Source organism: Geotrypetes seraphini, chromosome 8, assembly GCF_902459505.1.
Source record: "Geotrypetes seraphini chromosome 8, aGeoSer1.1, whole genome shotgun sequence".
NCBI classification, from domain to species: Eukaryota; Metazoa; Chordata; class Amphibia; order Gymnophiona; family Dermophiidae; genus Geotrypetes; species Geotrypetes seraphini.
In genome coordinates this window covers 137,730,796-137,752,215 of record NC_047091.1, presented here as the reverse complement: position 1 = coordinate 137,752,215, position 21,420 = coordinate 137,730,796, and the positions used below count along the sequence as shown (strand labels likewise).

Below are 21,420 nucleotides of genomic sequence, written 5' to 3'. Positions count from 1 at the left end.
GCCAAAGGAAACCCTCCAGATATTCAATGCTGGTCACTTGAAATAGCCCAGCATTGAATATCCAGGCTCACCACTGACTGTGGGATTTAGTTGGGCTGCCTCCCGCTGTCTGAATATCAGTCTCAGTGTGTTAATCTACTTAAATGTGTAACATTTAAGTTTAGATAATGATGCAAGTTGTTGAGCTAATTCAATGCTGTTGCATTTCCCCCCTTTTACAAAACTGCACAATAGTTTTTTAGCGCCGGCTGGCGCACTGAATGCTCTGCGCAACTCCGACAATCATGGAGTTCCTATGAGCACTGGAGCAGCGTAGTTTTGTAAAAGGGGGGGGGGGGGGGAGGTTGTTTGGTCAAGGACAAATTTGAAAGTATGGGTCAATTCTATACAGTGGCACTTAAATCAACTTTCTGTGTCTGTGGATACTTATATACATCTTGAAAAAGGCTTCCAAGTGTCAGCGTGTTGATCTAGAGAAGCCTCTAGCACCTTCAGACCACCAGATGCTTGGGACAAATACTCTCGAGTACCTGAATAAATTCACGTAAACTGTTCTGAGCTCCCCTAGGATGACGGTATAGAAAACTAATAAATTATTAAAGGAATAGTAGATGGTACAGGTGGGCAGTAGAGAATGACACGGTGACAAAATTCATCACCGTTCCCGTCCCCGCGGATAACCGCGGGAAATAATCCCATGTCATTTTTTTAGTGTCTATTTCAACCTCAGTCCTTCTACACCAGCATTCTTCAAAGCAAAGCTTGAGGGTTAGTGGTTGTGCCTGGTCATACTCTGATTCTTCCCTCTCTCCTTAAAGAATGACATGAAGATGATTTCCCGCGGTTATCCGTGGGGACGGGGACGGTGATGAATTTTGTCACCGTGTCATTCTCTAGTGGGCAGTTAAAGTATAACACTACATATGTCTAGTATGCTATAGAAATGATAAGTAGTAGTAGTGGATTATATAGGCTATATGGTCTTTGTCTTCATTTTTCTGTTTCTATGATTTAAACAATTTCAAAGACCAATAAAGCAATTTTAGCTACACTCTTCATAGGCTCTCACTGTGGGTTGCTCATCTAATAGTTTCAGGTATTATCTGTATTACTCTGTGATATTTAGAGGTGGATTTTAGAAAGGACAATCAAATTGAAATGTCCACACGAGAGTGTCTCAAGTTCAACTATGCACCAAAGCATTTCTGAATGAAACTTTGATCTGCGCATGTGCGCTCAGCATTTTATTATTAAATATAAATAACCGTGTAGTCGTGCTTTTCTACAGCTCCCTATTGTTGTTACACTCATTTATCTTGCAATTCACTAGCGCGCATCTTATATAGCTTAAACCAGGGGTGCCCAATACGTCGATCGCAATCGACCGGTAGATCGGGAAGGCAACATGAGTCGATCGCGGAGCCCATCCCGTGATAGACTCGTGTGCTGTCCCGATCTACCGGCCGATCAGCCTTCCTCTCCCCGACGTCAAAGACGATGACGCCGGGCATCCAGTTTAGTCTGTTTTTTTGTCATTTCAGTGGAGGGGGGAGGGCGGTGGCGGCGGCAGCAGCCTGAAAAAGAAATCATCCTGGCTGGGGTCGGTGTCATGCTCCGGAGCTTCTACAGCCTTCCTATCTGGCCCTCTCCCTTCTACTTGCATCCAGCCACACCCCCTGCTCCGCGGCTCTCTTTGGCAACTCAGCAGCAGCGATCAACACAAGCTTCTGACATCGGGGCCTACCCTCTGCAAGTCCCGCTTGTTTCAACTTTCTTTTTCTACAAAAGCGGAACTCACAGAGGGAAGGTCTCGATGTCGGCAGCCTGTCTTGATCACCGATGCTGAAAGGGCCGCAGGGCAGGGTGTGTGGCTGGATGCAGGTGGAAGGGAGAGGGCCAGATGCAGGACTCGTGGGTAAGGGAGGAGAAGAGAGAGGGGAGGGAAATAAAAGGAAATATTTCATACCGGGCTGGGCCGGAGTGGAGGGAGGGTGGAAAAATTCTGGCTACAAGAAAAGGGCAGAAAGCTGAAAATGGAGATAGTGACACAAAGAAGAGAAAGGGTAAGCAGGACCTACTGAATAAGGATAGAGATACAGAGGGGACATGAAGAGGAGGTGAAATAGAGACATAGAAGTAATGCTGAAAAAGGGGTGGGGAAGATAAAGACATTGAAAGGGCAAATGGTGAACATGGGGTGAAGACAAGGACAGAGACAAATGAAGATTCTGAAAAAGTGGTGAGATAGGGATATAGGTGAGATGGACACAAAGAAGGGTGATGCTGGAAAATAGGTGGAATGGTAATTCTGACAGACACAGAAGGGAAATGCTGGATCAAGGAGAGATGGGGCTCAGGCTGGATGGAATGGGGAGAAATGCCTGGTTGGTCCTGAACTTCCTCTCCTACGTCATAATTGACGTCGGGGAGCAGAATGCTGGTCAGCACAACGCTTTTGCAGGGAGAACTTGGGGCGGCGGTGGCTTGGGGACTGTTCCCTGATGGTGGCAAACCGAGTGGCTTGGGGGGAGGGTAGGGAGAAGGAAAGAAAGGGGGCAGGCAGGGAGACAGAAAGAAGGGGGAATAGGGAGACAGAAAAAAAGGGAGGCAAGGAAACAGAAAGAAAAAGTTGGGGGAGAGAATGAGGTCTGGAGGAGAGGAAACATACAGGAGGCTGAAAGAAGGGAAGAAAGATTGGATGCACAGTCAGAAGAAGAAAGTGCAACCAGAGACTCATGAAATCACCAAACAACAAAGGTAGGAAAAATGATTTCATTTTCAATTTAGTGATCAAAATGTGTCCGCTTTGAGAATTTATATCTGCTGTTTATATTTTGCACTATGGCTCCCTTTTACTAAACCACAATAGCGTTTTTTAGCGCAGGGAACATATGAGCATTGAGAGCAGCGTGGGGCATTCAGCGCAACTCCCTGTGCTAAAAACTGCTAGTGTGGTTCAGTAAAAAGGGAGGGAGTATATTTGTTTATTTTTGTATGGTTGTTACTGAGGTGACATTGCATAGAGTCATCTGCCGTGACTTCTTTGAAAAAACCCTGGTATATGAATGATAATTAATATTTTCTCTGCCTTTCAGTGTGCTTTTTGGTTTGTTTTTTTAATTTCATTATTGGTAGATCATTTTGACTTGGTCATTTTAAAAGTAGCTCGCAAGCCCAAAAAGTGTGGGCACCCCTGGCTTAAACCGTTAGCGTGGAAGCCACAAGGGAGGCGAAATTATGTGAGTGCACGGACGACGAAACTTTGATCTGAGCAAGCTTGCTTAGCGTTTTATTATCATACAGTTGCTTATTTTGCGATTCCATTGTGCGCATGTTATATAGCTTTCAACAGTAAAAAAAGTAAGGAAATGAAAATATAAACATACCTGCAAATGAAAAAATTTGGAAGTAGGGTCGCTCTCACCAAAGGCGAGTGAAATCCGCACAAGACAAATACCTGTTATATAGCAAGTTCCAGCAAGACCAGACCTTTACCTATAACGGACACAGTCAGGCAGCGAAAGAAAGGAGGGCTGTTCTCAGCACATATAAAAGGAGCAAACGAAACCATAGTAACAAAAATGTATTCACGTGACTTATATTCAAAGCACAAAGAGGCTAGGTAACCATAGTGATAAAAATGTACTTGCAAAACACCGTCACGTTTACGTGAACTTGGGCGTGAATTGTTTACGTGCGTGTGATTGTGTTGTTAACTGTTTTGTGATGCGCTGAATTGTCGTTGCACTGAATTGTCGTAGCGCTCAGTTGTCTGCGTGCAATTATCCATGCACTTTTGTCTTGCGCGTATTTGACTTGCCACCTTTCTGAACCATGTATATTTTTTCCATAGCTGTCACAAAGCCCAATATACCCGACCAGCAATGTTTTTTTGGGAGGAGGGCTGGGAGTATGGACAGAAAACACTGGGGGATTTCGAGGGCAACCACTCCTAGTCCTTTCAATGGAGCACTGCATAAATCAAGCAATTTTGTAAAACATAGGCATCTCCAGGAGTGGGTGTAAATCCCAATGTTCATATTGGCAGACATAAATGTACACTCCCTATCTGAAATGGGGAATGCATATATATCTTTTCACCCCAGTCGTATAGTAAAAGGGTGGGCTGGGGTCCATCCCGGGCACTCTCTTGATGGTGCTGGCACCCATCCTCTCTGTCCCCCTACTCCTTTCCCATCCTCCACTACTGTGTACATGCACCCTTCCCTTCCCCCATGCCTCTTTAAAGTTCCCAGTGCAAGCAGCAACCCCAACCTGTTGCTCGCACCAGTGTTGGCTCTTCCTCTGACATCACTTCCTGGACCTGCACCTATGAAGTGACATCAAAGGAAGAGCTGACACTGGTGCTGTTACAAAATTATTATTAAATGGATGGAACTCCACCAATAAGCTATATCACTCAAAGAGAGGAATATAGCTTATAAACGATTGATATTAACAATATTAATATTGATATTAACAATATTAACAATAATTAAATATATGTGAATATTTATTCAAGAACTGAGACTCAGAACATTTATAAGCAATCAATCAGGGACTTCTCTAGACTCCTCCCTATGGAAGTCCCTGATTGGCTGAGGTGCCCCTCCAAAGGGAGGAGCCTGAAGTGCCTCAGCCAATCAGTGCCTTAGGCCTCTCCCCGTGCATCAGATAATGCGCCAGGGCAGGGCCTAAGGCCGCTATTGGGGCAGCGGCTGACCGGAGAGTAGGAGCAGGAGGACTTTCCTCCTGTTCTTGAAGATTTTGAGCGACGTAGGAGCAGGAGGAGGGTCCTAGCACCCCTCCTGCTCCCAAAGATGATATTTGGAACCTCCAAGTAGCAGGAGGGTCCGGACTCCCTTCAATTATAAAGGTACTGGGGTGGGTGGGCCAGGCCCGACCGCCTGGGCCAACCAGGGGTAGGCCGGGGGTGGGAAGCCTAGGAGCAGGAGGGACTGAGCACCTCTCCTGCTCACAACTTTTTACTGCCGGGGGTGGGCCTTGCTGGTTGGCGGGGGGGGGGGGGGCCCAGAGCCATGCTGCATGCATGCATGCAGAATTTATTAAAAAAAAACAACAAAACGCTGATGGCAGGAGGGAATTGGCATCCCTCCTGCTTTTTTCTCAGGTTGGGGGTGGGGGGCAGCCGTGCTTGGGCGTGTTTTAGTGAGGGATTATATATTTTTTTGACAGGCCTGCCAGTCTTTTTTATTCATTTTTTTAGGGGCAGATATTTTGCGTGTGTAACACACGCAAAAAAATCTGTGCTATGGAAAAAAAATGAATAAAAAAGACAGGCAGGCCTGTCAAAAAGCTTGCAGACCTGATGGTAACTCAGTTACCGACAGGTCTGCAGCAGTTGGATTTGCCAATAGCAAAACCTGACTCAAAATAGCCAAGCAATTGTTAGTGAATCAATCACTTGGCTATTTTGCATGAGCTTTTACTAATTTGCATGGGACGATCGGGATCGGATTGCTACAGGCATTAGTGAATAGTGCAGAAGGGAAATCTGGTCGTAAAGGGCTCGCTTAGTGAATCTAGCCATAGAAGGGTACACGTGTTTTTCCTTTTAGATTACTACTTTATTTTGCTCACACTTTTAACATGTTCTTAATGTTTGACATTTATCTAATTGTGTAGATTGATTTTAATTGCTGATTATAGCATACTTTCTGTTATTATTTATGTTATGTGCTGTGTGTGATTTTTATGTATATTTTTTGTAAATCACCCAGGTAGTAGGCAGGAGATAAATTTTTAAATAACAAACAAATAACAAAATAAATAAATAACAAACAGCATAGAAAAACCTTCCTATAACATAGAGATGATCAATATCACTGCAGTGCCAATTAAACACCTTAATTGCATGAATTAGAATATTCAAATAATATAGGAACATTTTTATTAATCTAAGGTGAAAAGTAGCCTGATCACGCTCTTATATGGGTTGTTCCCATGCACCGAAGCCATTTTTACCAAAACTGTAAAAATGGCCTTTTTGTATTTTTTTGTATTTGTAGGCATCAGGGCCGGATTAATGAATAGGCCCAGTAGGCACGTGCCTAGGGCCCGAAATAGTCAGGGGGGCCTGCTGAAGGACGAATTACCAATATGCCAATTTTTTTTTCAGACGGCAACGGGCCCCCCTCTCCACGGCAACGGGCCCCCACCCGACAACGATGCAACATCGGCCACCCCCCCCCCCCGGCATCGATGGATGGCAACACGGCCTTCCGCTGGCATCAAAGGCAATGCAGCCAACGCAGCTCCAAGAAGGTCCCACGATGAATGCGTCTGCCGGTCCATCCCCCTCCTACATCACTTACTTCTTCCGGCAGACGAAGTCATCGTGGGATGTTAATGGAGCTGAGCCGGCCGCATTGCCGTTGATGCCAGCAGAAGGCCACATTGCTGTCCATTGATGCCAGGGAGGGGGGGGGGGCAGCCGGTGTTGTCGTCATTGTCGGGTGGGGGCCCATTGCTGTAGGGAGGCCCGTTGCCGATGCTGGGGGAGAGTTTCCTTTGGCATATGGAAAGGGTGATGGAGGGAGAGAAAGGGGGCAGATGCTGATGGAATTGGTGTGCAGGGAAAGGGGGAAGACATAAGGGGGAAGGATAGTACATGGAATTGGGTTGGAGGGAAAGAAAGGGGGCTGATGCTGATGGAATTGGTGTGCAGGGAAAGGGGGAAGGATACTGGAGGGAATTGGGTTGGAGGGAAAGAAAGGGGGCAGATGCTGATGGTATTGGGGGGAAGGGAAAGGGGGGAAAACATAAGGGGGAAGGATACTGGAGGGAATTGGGTTGGAGGGAAAGAAAGGGGGCTGAAGTTGATGGAAATGGGGTGAAGGGAGAGGAGAGAGTGAAATGCCAGACCATGGAGGTGTGGGTGTAGGAGAGAGAAGGGAAGAAGAGGAGAGGAGAGAGATGCCAGACCATTGGAGGAGGGAATTGAAGAATATGGATGCCAGACCAATGGGGGTGAAGGGAAAGATGGAAGGGGGAGGCATACAGTTTCTGGAAGTGGCACAGAAGGACAGAAGATGAAAGGAAGAGAGTGACAAGAAGATGAGGATAGCAGAAACCAGAGAAGACAAAGGTAGAAAAAACATTTCTATTTATTTATTTTTTATTTGCTTTTTTGCATCGCTGCTTCTGTGGTGTTGCATTGTATGTAGAGTCCAGCTTCTTGGTGGTTTTATTTAACCTTTGTCTACGTATTTCTATTTTATCCCCACTTTTACAAAACTGTAGAGCATTCTTTTAGCGTTGGCTGTGGATAAAAACTATACTACAATTTTGTAAAAGGGGGAGAGGTTAGTTTGTGATTACATATTCCATAGTAGGCGAAGGTGTTTTCTGTGTTCTGTGGCACCTATGCTCTGAGCGTCGCCTTCCCTCCCTGTGGAAAGTTTCCCCTCGTGTCCGCCCCCGAGGAGAGCACTGCCGAACATAAATGGGTGAGTGGCGTTCTCCCCACATATTTTTGTGTCACCCTCTCCCGCCCCAGCATCCCCAGAGCCAGAGAAGGCAAGTGGCTGGGTCCCGTTCCTTCACTGAGGCTTCTCCAGGAGGCAGGGCAAGTAGGGATTAAAAATAAAACAAAAAAAATTATAATGCATCTATATTGCTTGGCCACTAGCCGGCAATTCTGAGAGGTCCAAACCGGACATTGTAACGTGGGGTGATGCCACCCTTTACCTCCAGCCTGGCTACCAAACAAGGAGGCAGCAGCAGAAGCACAGTAAATGCCACAGGCTTCCAAGAGAAGGGAAGGAAAAGAGAAACCAGACCATAGAAGGAGAGAGAAGGGAAGGAGACAGATGCCAGACCAGGGGCAAGGAATGAGAGAAAATGCCAGATAATGGAGGGGGGAGGGAGAGATAGAAGAGAAGGAGAGCAGAAAGATGCCAGGGCATGGGGGAGGGAAGGGAAATTAAGGAGACAGATGCCAGACCAGAGAGAAAGGAAGCTCAAGCCATGACCACTGACGCAAGCTCTATTTTGAGGAGCTGCTTCTCTGGGTCCCTTGTTTTCTCAGTCTAGTAGAACAACAGTGACGTGTGCAAGTCTTGCAGGGAGATAAACCGAAGCATGCAGACATTATGGTTTATTTATAGCCCACCTTTAACAAGGTGGGTTACATAAGTACACACACACAATAGTCATTACAAACATCTATAAATAACAGTTACAAAATCTCCAACAAATAAAATAAGTGCTCAATACCCATATTTCATTTCACAAAAAAGATGTTGTTTCAAGAGCTTCTTAAAAATATTCAAATCATTCTGCTTTCTAACATAAAGTGGAATATTATTCCAGGTATCAGGACCAGCACAAGAAAATGACCCCACTCTGGTCGTATGTATCCTTACTTGCCTTAGAGTGGGGACATTCAAATCCCCAGAATTAACTGAACGTAAACTTCGAGATGGTGTATATAAGGAAATGTGATCAATCAAATATTTTGGTGCCTTCCCATGGATGCAAAGATATGTTAACAATAACAGTTTATACCTTATCCTGAATTCTACTTTTAATAATAATAATAATCATCATAAATTTATTTATATACCATAATACCTCATGGTTCAATGCAGTATAAAATAAGAGGTAAGAACTGTAAAAACCCAGCAAATTTACGCCACAAAACACAGTACATTATATATAAAATATAACATTAAGGGCTCCTTTTACTAAGCTGCGATAGCGTTTTTAGCACATGCAGAATTGCCGTGCGCGCTAAACCCGCACTACGCGGCCAGAACTAATGCCAGCTCAATGCTGGCGTTAGCGTCTAGCGTGCGCGCTAAAACCGCTATCGCAGCTTAGTAAAAGGAGCCCTAAGAAATTATTAACTTATCTAACAGATAAAGTTGATCAAACAGATAAAGTTTTTAACTACCTTCTAAAGGCCTGGTAAGAAGAAGAATTTAAGGTCAAACCACTAAAACATTTGTTCCAAAGTCCTGCCTGAAAGGATAAGACTGTGTTTGCATGTATGTACATTTGTAATGTGTGTATTTTGTGTTTTTTGTACTGTATATGTGTTTTTGGAACCCGCTTTGTATAAAGCGGGATATAAATAAAAACTATAAACCATAAATCTTTTATATACACAACCTTTTACTGAGAGAAAAATAAGGTTGTGTTTCATGAAAACGCCTGTTTTCTGCTAGTTTAAAATGATTTAAAAGGTAACTTGGTATAATGTTTTGTAATATAATGTTTTATAATAAATACAGGTCAATTTAAAAATTATTCTTGCCTCTACCGGAATCCAATGCATCTTTCAATAGTATAGTGTTACATGTTCTGATTTTTTTAGATTGATAATTAGACGCACAACTTAACATAGAAGTCAGATATATGATCAAATTTCCCAATCCCAAACAGAACTCGAATTATCGAGTTTTGAATTACTTGTAAAGCATGGATTGTGGTCATGGAAACCCGTAACAATATCAAATAGCAATAATCCAAACTAGACAAAACAACTGTTTGGGGAACATATTTAAAAGTGGCCCCAGATAAATAAGATCTGAGATTACTCAATAATCTCAATTTAAAATAAATCTTCTTTACCATTAAGAACATAAGAAGTTGCCTCCACTGGGTCAGACCAGAGGTCCATCGTGCCCAGCGGTCCGCTCCCGCGGCGGCCCATCAAGTCCATGACCTGTGAAATGGTTTTTGACTATTTCTGTAACCTACCTCCACTTCTATCTGTACCCCTCAATCCCCTTTTCTTTCAGGAACCTATCCAGACCCTCCTTGAACCCCTGTAGCGTGCTCTGGCCTATCACAGCCTCCGGGAGCGCGTTCCATGTGTCCACCACCCTCTGAGTGAAAAAGAACTTCCTAGCATTTGTTCTAAACCTGTCCTTTTTCAATTTCTCCGAGTGCCCCCTTGTACTTGTGGCTCCCCACAGCCTGAAGAATCTGTCCCTGTCCACCTTCTCTACCATTGCGTGTATGTGAGACTGAAAAGACAAATGGGAGTCCAATTATAACTGAAAGGGAGAATTTCCTGGGCTAACCCTTCTCCCCACCAAAAATAAAATATTGATAGGTAATAAGTATATGAAAAGCCATTCTATAACTGGGTGTGTGCAGAGTTAGTTGAGCCTTGCACACTTTGTGCACTATGTGTTATTTATTTTTTTTTTTAATCAAATATATTTTATTGAGCACCAAAAGAAATAACAATCAGCATCAAGGACAGAGAACAACAAAGCCGCTCCATTTGTACAAACAAATCCAAGAAACCCACCCACCCCAACCCCACCCCCAACCCACCCCTCCCCCCCTTTCCACTCTCACTGATGTCAAACAAAGCAAAATAACAGGGGAAGAAACAAATACCAGGGGCTAACAGTTCAATAGGCGACTATGAGCCACCGGAGACAATGTTGACCAAAAGGGCTCCCAGATCCGCTGAAAAGCCCGTCCTGGCAAGGATGAAATGTCCTGGACTCCCCTCCGTTCCCAGGAAAGCAATGTAATCATGTGACTAAGCCAGAGGGAATAGTCCGGTGCTTCGGCTTCCATCCACTTGAGCAAAATGCATTTGATGGCAATCACTGCAGTCCAACGAAGGAATGTAGAGGCCCCAGGCTGACGGGGATGAAAATGCAAGGAGGCACCGAATAACACCAAGGCAGATCTCTGAACAGTAATGTTCCAAGTGGTATCTACAAAAAGAAAAAAAGCGTCCCAGAATGCCTGTATTGATGGACAAGACCAAAACATGTGGCCAAGACCAGCATCCTGAGCACCACAGCGTCGGCAGTCCGCAGTCAAGCAGAGCCCCGCCAGGAAAGCTCTCCGAGGAGAAACATACAGACGGAGAGTCTATGTGTTATTTTTTAAGAAAATACATAAGTGCTATAGTGCATACCTGGAAGGTGGCATAGACCCTAGGAGGAGCGTGGGGAGGGGTATGGGTATGTCTCCATCTAGCACACCCAGCTGAAAGCTCAATTATTTGCCAATGCCTTCTTATGCTAAGGTATATTTCAGTTGATAATCACCTTTTAGAATTTTTTTTTTTTTTTTTTACACCAATGTATGATTTAAAGCTTGCTTGTATTTCTGAATTGATTGAATTTACGCTCTATCCCTGTTTATAACAGGGACGATTAATGATGTTGTTTAGACCTGTCTATGTTAAATGTGATAATCGTAGGGAAACAAGATTTTATGTATGTGATATGGAAACCGCATAGTTATATGTGGTTTATAAATTTTTTAATAAATAAATAGATTATTCAGAAGGCATTTTTGACGTTGAAATCACTACGACCTTTGCGAGGATTGATGAGTCTGCCTAATTTTTGTATAGTTGCCCAAGCATATACCCATTGTTTGATAACTCATTGTTGGTTTGCCTAAAAATGATTCAAGTGCATTACAAATAGCTCAAATGCTAATGCTCGTTTAATCTCGGTATTCAAAAACTTCTTCTCATGTTTTGCATGATTCAGCGTTTGGAGGGGTGATGGCCCCACCCTCCAAAATGCGATTCCCTCTCCCATATTCAACCCTCCCCCTCTCTTCCCTGTACATGCGATTGGGGGGGCGATGCCCCTCGCCCCCTCCAAAATGCAATGCTCTCCCACACACCCCTAAAATGCAGTCCTGTCTCCTCTCGGAATGGCACTCTACTGTAGCTTTCCTTCTCTAGTGCCCATCCCCTCTCGGAATGGGGGGATTCATTGAGGCCACTTTATCACGGCTGCGATGAAACGTCCCATTCCAGGTAAAAGGACCCCTGTATATGCACAATGGATGGAGAAGGAACACTAACCAGAGTCTTCATGATGGCAAATGACTTGTTTCTTTTTTCCTTTGTATTCTCCTGCTTTTATTGTTTGTAGTATAGGTCCTAGTTATTTTTCTATACTTTTAGATACCTTTTATGATGTTTTCTCTATTAGAAATGAAAAATGAATTCTCATTGCTTGAGTCCACTGTGTGCTTTATTTAGCTCTTTCCTGTTGGGATTCTGATAGTTCCCCGCGTTGCTCAGATTCATGTGAGCATAAAGACCAAATAGGAGAAGCTTTGAGAAAATTTACCATTGCCTTAGCAACTAAGTAAAAATGGAGCTGGAAAGAATATGGTAATCAGTAGTGAAACATTTAAAATGTCTGCTAGCAATGCTTCTTTCAGATGCTTGCTCAATGTCACTTAGCACTGATAATGATAGAACTGGTTACAGCTGTGCTCACGGATTACTGGACTTTACTACCTAACACAAAATGATCTCACAGTTCATAACAGTTGACAGCCCTCACTCAGGAAAGGACTAGGAGATGGCTGGTGAAATCTATGCCATCATTCTGTTCTTCCAGATTAAGAAGTGACACTAGGGTTATTGGAGCAGCTGCCTAAAGATGCCTGACTTAGGGCTAGAGTCACTAACCTGCACGATCGTGACCGATCAAACCACAATATTATAATGGGGTGATCGGACGAACACCCCCATCCGCTGACACGGATCGCTAGTGTGCAATCCAGATGCATGCGCAGACCATCTGCTTTCCCTGTAGATGTTCTGCGCATGCGTTCGTGTTTGTTTGTTGTGGGGTTTTTTGTTTGTTTGTTTTTTTGGGGGGGAGGGGCCCGACTTCATCCCCGGCGGCAGCAGCAGCCTCTTTTTTCAAAACTTTTTTTTGCAACTTCTTTGCGAGCCCATGGTTTTAACCCGCTTAAACCCGTGGGTTAAAACCACGGGCTCGCTGTGCGGGGAAGGGCAGGAGAGATTCGGGGGAGAGCAGGGCGGCAGGCAGGAGAGATTCGGGGCAGAGAGATATAATTTACGGAGCAGCAGAGAGCAGGACGTGCAGAGAGCAGGGCGGCAATGGAGCTGGAGAGTCGGAAAGGACTTTTGCGAATGGTCCCTAGCAGTCGCTTCTTGGGTTGATCAGCTAGCCCACTCGGTTTGCAAAATTTGTTTTGTGAATCGCGTCCCTGCCTACTTTGCATGCCGTTCCCCTCATTTGCATGCATGGATCAGAATCGGATCAGCAGAGAGGTAAATGAAGCGGGACGGAGTAAAATTGGGTCTCAAAGGGGTCGCAAATTGATTGGTACATGATCAGTTTGCTTAGTGAATCTAGCCCATAGACGTTACAAAGTCAGAGGACTTTAACACTTCTGTTTTAAAGCCAGTCTGAACTTTCCTGAGCTGGTACATTACTCAAACATGCAGTGATTTTATGGAATAACTTTCCCTCTGCAAGGAGGTGTAATAAGTTTTTTGACTGTATATAAATGTACTGTACCGTTTGTGTAATACATGCATTGGTTTTGACATTGTTTCTGCTTTTCTTGGTCTGTCCTCCCGATAAAGCAGTAGGTTGTAGGAAACTTATGGTAAAGCAGTGCCTATTTTGATAAAGCATGGGGAGGGAGGGTCAAAGACCACAACCCAAACCCTGCTCAGTTGCAGCCCGGAGGCCAGTTTTGAGCTGAGCAACTGCTACAGCAGTAGAGACAATGGTGTCTCAGGAAGCTAAGATGATAGTAGAGATGCCTCTGTAGTGCTATGAGTAATCCATAATTAAAAAATAAAAATTTTCCTTGCAGCCTGAAATCGAATTTTCTATCTGCAATGTTTTTGTTTGCAGGAAAGAAATAGGCAGTCACGTCTACCCTGAATGCAGATCATTTTAACTGACCAATAAAGCAAGGAGTGTATCTTTTGGACATGAGCATGTAGTCGCTTGGGATCTGTGTTTGTGCGTTGCTATTTATAGTGCTAATTAACTCCTCGTAGTTAAGATGAGTCATCTGACGCATCCTTCGCCATGATCCGGCTCATAGTATTCTGCTGTCGTTCAGTTCAAGAAAATTTTTTCTCTTTAAGCACAGATGAACTCACAGCTAATAATATCCAATAATTCCTTTGAGACAGTATCCTGCACTTTGCGACAAGGGAAATACATTAAACAAAATCTTAATATTGAAGGAATATTAACGTTGTAAAGCATACATTCTTCCTTTTAGTTGCCGTATTGTGTTCTGCAGCCTCCACGGGGTTACAAATAAAAATATAGATAAATCTACACATCAAGTTTCAAGTTTTATGATTTGATATACCGCTTAAAAAGCCAAAGCAAAGGCACATGAACTATAGCACCGGAGAAGAGCAACCTGAGGTCCGTCTTAGATTCAAAGCCTTCTCTACAAGTTTTCTAATTTAGGGGCCCTCTATGAAAATACGTTAAATGCTGAAGTTCACTTAAAGCGGGGGGAAAAAAAGCTTACCACAAAACACACTGTTTTGCAGTATTATGCTTGTCATCATGCGCAAAGTGTGAACACTTTATTATTTTATTTTGTTATTTTTTTCAGAAGGGGTGTGTCATGGGGGTGGAAAATAGGCCTGGAAGCATTATGTAGCTAATGAGTTCACATTAGCGTATGTTTAAAAAATTTAAAGGTACCATAAAATCATGGCTCTTTCACCAAGCATTCAACTTGGTGTGGGATCCTTTTGCTGCTAGAAACTGCCCTTCTTCCAGGTATCTCTCCCCCTCCTCAACTGCCTCTTCCCTTTGACCTGTTACTAGGGTTACCAGACATCCTCTTTTTAGAGGACTGTCCAGGCATCCAGACGGGGCTGTGTGCAGATATGCCAAAATGATGTCAAGCGAATGCAGGTGACATCATTGCATCGCATCCACATCCGCATATACCCTCCAAACGCAGCCCCGAAGAGATGGGGGTTGGTGTGGGTTTGGGGTTGGGGAGCAGAACGGTGCAGGGCCGTGGACAGAATGGGGTGGGACCAGGGGCAGAATGGAGCGGGATCACACGTCCTCTTTTTTTGAGAACAAAATCTTGCAACCCTACCTGTTACCCTTCATTTGTTTCCCTTGGTTTGAATTGTTTCTGAATGAAAATTACTCTCTATTCTTCTGAACTGTAGTTCCATTGTAAACTGCCTGGACCTGCTAGTCAGTTAAGGCAGTATAGCGAGTTTATGTTAAGGTAGTATAGAAAGTCTGTGTTTTAATGTACAGCAATGTATATGTCTAGTAACACAATAGAAATGATTAGTAGCAGTAACGAGGGTGAGAGGTGCCCGGGGAGGTGGTGCCCCTCTCCTACCTTAAAAGATATAGAAGATGAAAAAGTGAGGCCAAATGGAAATAACCACAGCAACTGAAATCCTCACTGTTTGGATTCAACAACAGGATGGCAATAGGGCTTTCAAAGTCGTCAATGTCAATGCATTAAACAAATATATGTCTGGCTTTGGCTCATCTCATGTGATGTAGCTTATCTATTTACTTCTGTGTCATTTATGCAGAAATAAAAACTAGTTGACAGCATATATTCTTTTTACTTATCGTTTTAATGCAGTGTCTCTAGCATGCCCCAACGGGACCCGTTTCGCCCAAAAGGCTTTCTCAAGGGTTCATGGAGGAGCTCAAATACGGCATCCTTCCTCATTTAGGGCTAGAGTAAAACTGCAGTTGGAACAGTAGCTACAGCTACGGATGATTCTTCTGTTTTTTAACATTTTATTGAATTTTTAGAGAACAAATACAAATAAATTTGAATTTGTGTATATTTATTTATTTAAAAGCTTATAGCCTACCTACCATGTTTCCCTGAAAAATAAGATAGTGTCTTATATTCAGCTGGGACCCAAAAAAGGCACTAGGTCTTATTTTCGGGGAATGCACATGACCATCTCTCCCTTCCTCTCCTTTACCCCAATTCTTCCTCTTTCCTTTCTCTCTCCCACATGTGCAGCATCTTTCCTCCCATCCCATCCCTCCCCTCCCTCCCATTCCAGAAAACTGCAATAATCCTCATGGAGGATCTTCCCAGCTCTTTGTAAACTTAATAGGTTAGAAGTTGCTGTTTCCAAAAGAACCATCTCCACTTGACTAGTGGATTGCATCTCCTTCACATACTGTATACTCAGGCTGGGTTGACGCTGCAAGGCCGTTTAACAGCCCACAATGTCTGAAGTATGGCAACCTTGATGACACATTTTCACTCTGCATCTATTGAAGACATCTGCAAAGCAGCTACTTGGTCCTCACTTCATATATTTACCTCTTATTATTGTTTAAAACACAGCTCCAGAAGAGACAGTCATTTTGGACAAGCAGTTCTACAAAATCTTTTCACTTCCTGAGATCCAACTTTCCCTCCAGGCCTATTGGGTTTTCCAGGCTTATGTTTATATATTTATTAACCTCTTCCATAGTCAAGATCCGGACAGCTTGGTAGTCCCACATTTGAGAAAATAATGCCTGCTTGTCCTTGGAAAAAGCAAAGATACTTACCTGTAGCAGGTGTTCGCTAAGGACAGCAGGCATATATTCTCACAACCTGCCCACCTCCTCTAGTTGGTTTCTTAGCTTTTTTTAACTGAACTGATGGTCCCATGAGCCGACTTCAGATGGGAAGGCACTAGTACATGCGCAGTACAGGTACCACCTAAAGATTTAAAGTGACAGTATCCATACCGGGTTCCGTGGATGATGTCACCCACATGTGAGAATATATGCCTGCTATCCTTTGAGAACACCTGCTCTAGGCATCCAGAATATCAAAGCTTTCTTCCTCCTCGTCTTTCTTGATCACATCAAAAAATGGGTAATAACAATTGACAATATTACCTTTCTGTCCTTCAGTAATAAAGAGACTTTACCTAAAGTAATTCCTATGCAGTACTTCAAGAGGATAGTAACAGAAGGAAAATTAAAAAATCACAAATGTTTTTTTGCAGGGTTCTGGAGTCAGAGTTGGAATCAGAAATAATTTGGGGTGGAGTTGGAACAGTAAAAATGTACCAACTCCGACTCCAGCTGGAGACTTGGCAGGTCTGCATTTAGAAGGGTTCATTTCGAGACCATGGCATATTACACTCTTAAATCCATGTGCATAAGTAGACCCAAGCTGAAGAAGTTTAACACTGTATATTTGTGAGCTTCATCTAAAATCCAAGGGTTTGTTTGTAGAGGATTGCTTTGGGTATCAGCAGCATCTGTGAAGTGTTCTGTTTTGCAATCCGGTAGATAACCTGCTTACCACTGTGCTATTCATGTACCCCTGGATTCCATATACTGTAGGTTGGCAAGATTTGGACATGCAGGGCAGATGTGCACACAAATTAATGAGTTAACGGGGCATCAACAATCAATTATTGACATTGAAACTCATTTGGATTTGCATAAGCATCTAACTGTGCACTATTCTATAACACTGCATGTCTTAAATTGTCTTGTGTGCAACCTCAAAGTGGAGCATGGCCCTGGGAAGGGCATGGGGAAGGGGAGTCAGATGTGGTTCCAAAATTTAAGTGCCATCTTATAGAATACCGTGTTTACACATCCAACTTGCCTGCCAGGATTTACATCAGATTTCAGCAAGCGCAAATCCTTGCACTCAAAGTTGAGCGTGGGAATCTGTGCTTAAGCGCTATCCTTTAATGGGCACTCGGCCCAGATCACTCTTTATGCAATAGCGCTTAGAATGGATTGTTCCTGGTGCCTAAATTTCAGCGTCATTTACTGGCTGTGGCCCATATTGTCTTTAAACTTTCATTAGCTGGGAATTTACTTCATTTTATCAAATTTCATGAAAGAACAATGTTTGGCGTGACTGTTCAGAAGTGAATGTATTGTTGCCTTGGTAACTGATTTTTCCCCCCCCCCCCCTCCTTCTGTTGCAGCTGGTTCTGCTCGAGGCTGCTGCCCTGCTCTCTCTAGACTTTACTAGTCTTAGTGGGTGATGTGACGGCATCTTTAACGGCCAGATCCTATACTCTACTAGGTGTGTATTGCTTAGTTTTCACTGCATGCTTTGTGATGTTGCACGAAGGGATCGTAGTTGCAGGAGTGGTCCCTGGACAGAGCTGGGGTACTTAACCGATTAGCGGCAATATTCAATCCACTAACCGGCTAAGTCACTGATAAAAAGTCTGTCCTAATTTATTTTGCTGAGCTAACCAGACACTGGTTGAATATCAGTCATTGCCCAGTTAACTTCTGCACATACCTGGACTTTTAATGCCAGCGTTCAGATGTAGCCTGGCATTGAATATTCAGGCTCAGTTTTTCCTGCAGCTGTGAGCAGGTGAAAAACCAAAGACTGCCACAGGCTGAATATTACCCCCATTAAGTTATTTTGATGTGAAACTGAGACCTCACATGTGGCAGTGGCAGCGGGATTATGTTTGGACAGAGGTCTCATGTCAAATTTTATTTTCTTACAGAATTAGTGCCTTGCAGGGATTTGAGAAAACATAATTGTTTGTGTCTTTTCCATGTCCTATATCTTGTATTCCTATGTGCAGCAATAGTAATGCAAAGCGGCCGCATGACTGGCTAACTTCCTCGTGGAAAAACTCTTTAAATAAGGTAACAGCAGTGACAGTCAGTTGAAGAGATGAAGCAGCACAAGACGTTCTTACGAGTGTAATCCAAAATGTGTATAAAGACCCGACACGGCCATGTTATGGCGTGTGTTGCCTGCGTCAGGTATCTATAGTATTCAGTGGAATTGCATAAAGGCTAACATCAACTTTGCAACTTAAGAAAGAAGTCCTGATTGATGCCAGCATGTATGCGTTTCGCTGAGGACTACAGACCTCTGATGCAGGTGACACACACAGAAGCACGGCCATGTTCTTTTTATGTTTGAATAAATTTGGGTTGACTCGTTGGAACTTCTTGTGCTGGCTTATCTCGTCAATTGCCTGGCACAGCTGTTACCTGGTTTGCCCCCTTTGTGCGGAGACTTTCCACCTATTGTTTGCCAACTACTTGCAGTATTCTAAGGTTGCCATCTTCTAAAGCAAAAGCTAAGTTTGACCTCTGCTTCTTTTATTTTAAAATAGTGGAGGAATGGCCTCGTGGTTAGGGCTGCAGCCTTAGCACCCTGAGGCTGCAGGTTCAAAGTACCCCAGTATTGCTCCTTATGACCCCGGGCAAGTCATTTTACACTCCATTGCCCAGGTACATTAGTCAGATTGTGAGCCCATAGGACAGAAAGGGAGAAATACTTGAGTACCTTAATGTAAACCACTTAGGGCTCCTTTTATAAAGGTGCGTGCGCTAAAATGCCGCACGCACTAGCCACTACCACCTCCTTTTAAGCAGGTGGTATTTTTTCAGCTAGCATGCACTAAAAACGCTAGCGCATCTTTGTAAAAGAAGCCCTTAGGCCAGGGGTAGGGAACTCCGGTCCTCGAGAGCCGTATTCCAGTCGTGTTTTCCCCAATGAATATGTATTGAAAGCAGTGCATGCAAACAGATCTCATGCATATTCATTAGGGAAATCCTGAAAACCCGACTGGAATACGGCTCTCGAGGACCGGAGTTCCCTACCCCTGCCTTAGGCTATAAGTGGTCTATAAATACTGAAAATAAATAATAAATACTTCCCTAATGCAATAATACAAATCTATTTGGGAGAAGAATTTCCACAAATCATCAAAGGTGGCTTACAGCAAGTAAAGTTCACTCTTGCATTGATGTGCAGTATTTATAGATAACATGAGCGAATGTAGTAGCACACTTCAGTAACTCTAGTGCAGTGGTTCCCAAACCTGTCCTGGGGGACCCCCAGCCAGTCAGGTTTTCAAGATATCCCTAATGAATATGCATGAGAGAGATTTGCATACCTGTCCCTTCCATTATATGCAAATCTCTCTCATGCATATTCATTAGGGATATCTTGAAAACCTGACTGGCTGGGGGTCCCCCAGGACAGGTTTGGGAACCACTGCTTTAGTGCTTAGTGTGGTGTTTATTATAACGGTCATCACCTTGGGTTCTATGAGAAAGGAACAATTAATAGATTTAGTAAATAAATGTAGTACAAACTGCAAGTGACTTGAGATTGTGAATCGTAAAGTATTTATTTATCAACTAAAGCTATTCTAGCCAATATTCAAAGTGAGTTAACTGGCCAGGAATAGCTGTCAACTGGTTAACTTACTTGTAATAATAATAATAATTTTATTCTTATATACCGCCATACCAAAAAAGTTCTAGGCGGTTCATAACAAGGTGAGCTAATACATGGGATACAGATAAAATACAAATTAGAATAATAGACTAAGAAAACTGTTGGACAATTGTTGTGTGGTTTTTGTAGCTTTTTTGATGCTCAATAAAAATGAATTCAATATAATGGATTTAAAAACAGATAAAAACAGGAAGCATTTACAATATAATACAGAAAATACCGGCATGACAGGGAAAGAAATTGTATGTGCCTCTCTGGTTATTTTCACCAGTTAGTGGTGCTGAAAGTGACTGGTTAGTACCAAAGTGGAAGCTGATTACTTTGGGGTTGTTCGATGGGCACTTCAGGAGCAGGGGCTCTCAATATTCAGAAATAACCGGTCAGCAAAAATCTGTCAAATAATATTTTCTTAATGCTGTTCGAAAGGATTTTTTTGCATAGTCAAGTAAATCTGCAAAATGCTAGAAATGTGTCAGATAAAGTGTGTATTGAAGTGATCAAAGATATTAAACGCGCATTCTGTCCAAGGTCAGCACTTGGATTACTGCATTTTTTTACCCTTCAAATAAAAAGTGGATAAGTGGAACCCTTTTTTGCATGACCCTTGAGCTGAACTCTTAAAATGAATGCTTGCTTGAATACTTACACCTCTTATCTTTTTTTGTTTAACTAACCTGTACTATTTTGCCCTTTACTTAACTGTTTGTTTACCTTGATTTGATTAGTTAACAGGCAGGAACATTTGAGAACAAGCATGGAAGACTATGATATCAGGTCTGCCGCCAGTATTCTGGCATCTGTGAAAGAGCAAGAAGCTCGTTTTGAGAGGCTGACCCGTGCACTTGAAGAAGAGCGACGCAATGTCTCCCTGCAGCTTGAATGTGCAAATCTTCCTGCTGACCGAATGAGCATGTGCAACATTGGCAATGGTCAGCCACTGGCCACTGCATGGCAGCAGCTAGTCCTGCAGGTAACCTGCCTGCTTAATCTTTCCTCGTGACATAAATCATGCAACTCGGCATTCTCATGGAAAAAGTCAGTCCTCAAGATCATTGTCCAGAATCATTTTTTTTCTAGCATTTCATTCCATATTATTTGGTTGCATCATAACACACAAAAACATGTCTCCCAAACTCAGGGCAAGATTCTCAGAAAACCGCATTAAAAAGCGACGGTCTGCTAATGCAGCTGTTTTGATAGCGAATTTAAAAAAGCGAGACATTCTCCAATAATCTCACATGCAAATGAAGTCGGCGGACAACAGAGAAGATTCCCTAATTTACAATCATCGAGTTGCTGGTGCCAGTGACCGGCACATGCGCAGAATTTACAAGGAGAGAGGCGTGAATGTGCGCATGTTCCTGGAAAGCAATGCAACGCAATCAGCGCGTGCGTTGTTTGAGC

General features: G+C 43.2%; 1 long non-coding RNA gene across 1 annotated transcript in view; it reads left to right on the top strand.

Annotated features, from left to right (window-relative positions):
• Positions 1-20,929, top strand: part of LOC117365169 — a 104,538-nt gene extending 83,609 nt beyond the window's left edge. The window contains exons 2-3 of the long non-coding RNA XR_004540371.1: positions 17,717-17,817; positions 20,742-20,929. This is a non-coding gene — a long non-coding RNA (uncharacterized LOC117365169). The remainder of the gene's footprint in view (positions 1-17,716; positions 17,818-20,741) is intronic.
• The last annotated feature ends 491 nt before the right edge of the window (positions 20,930-21,420 follow it).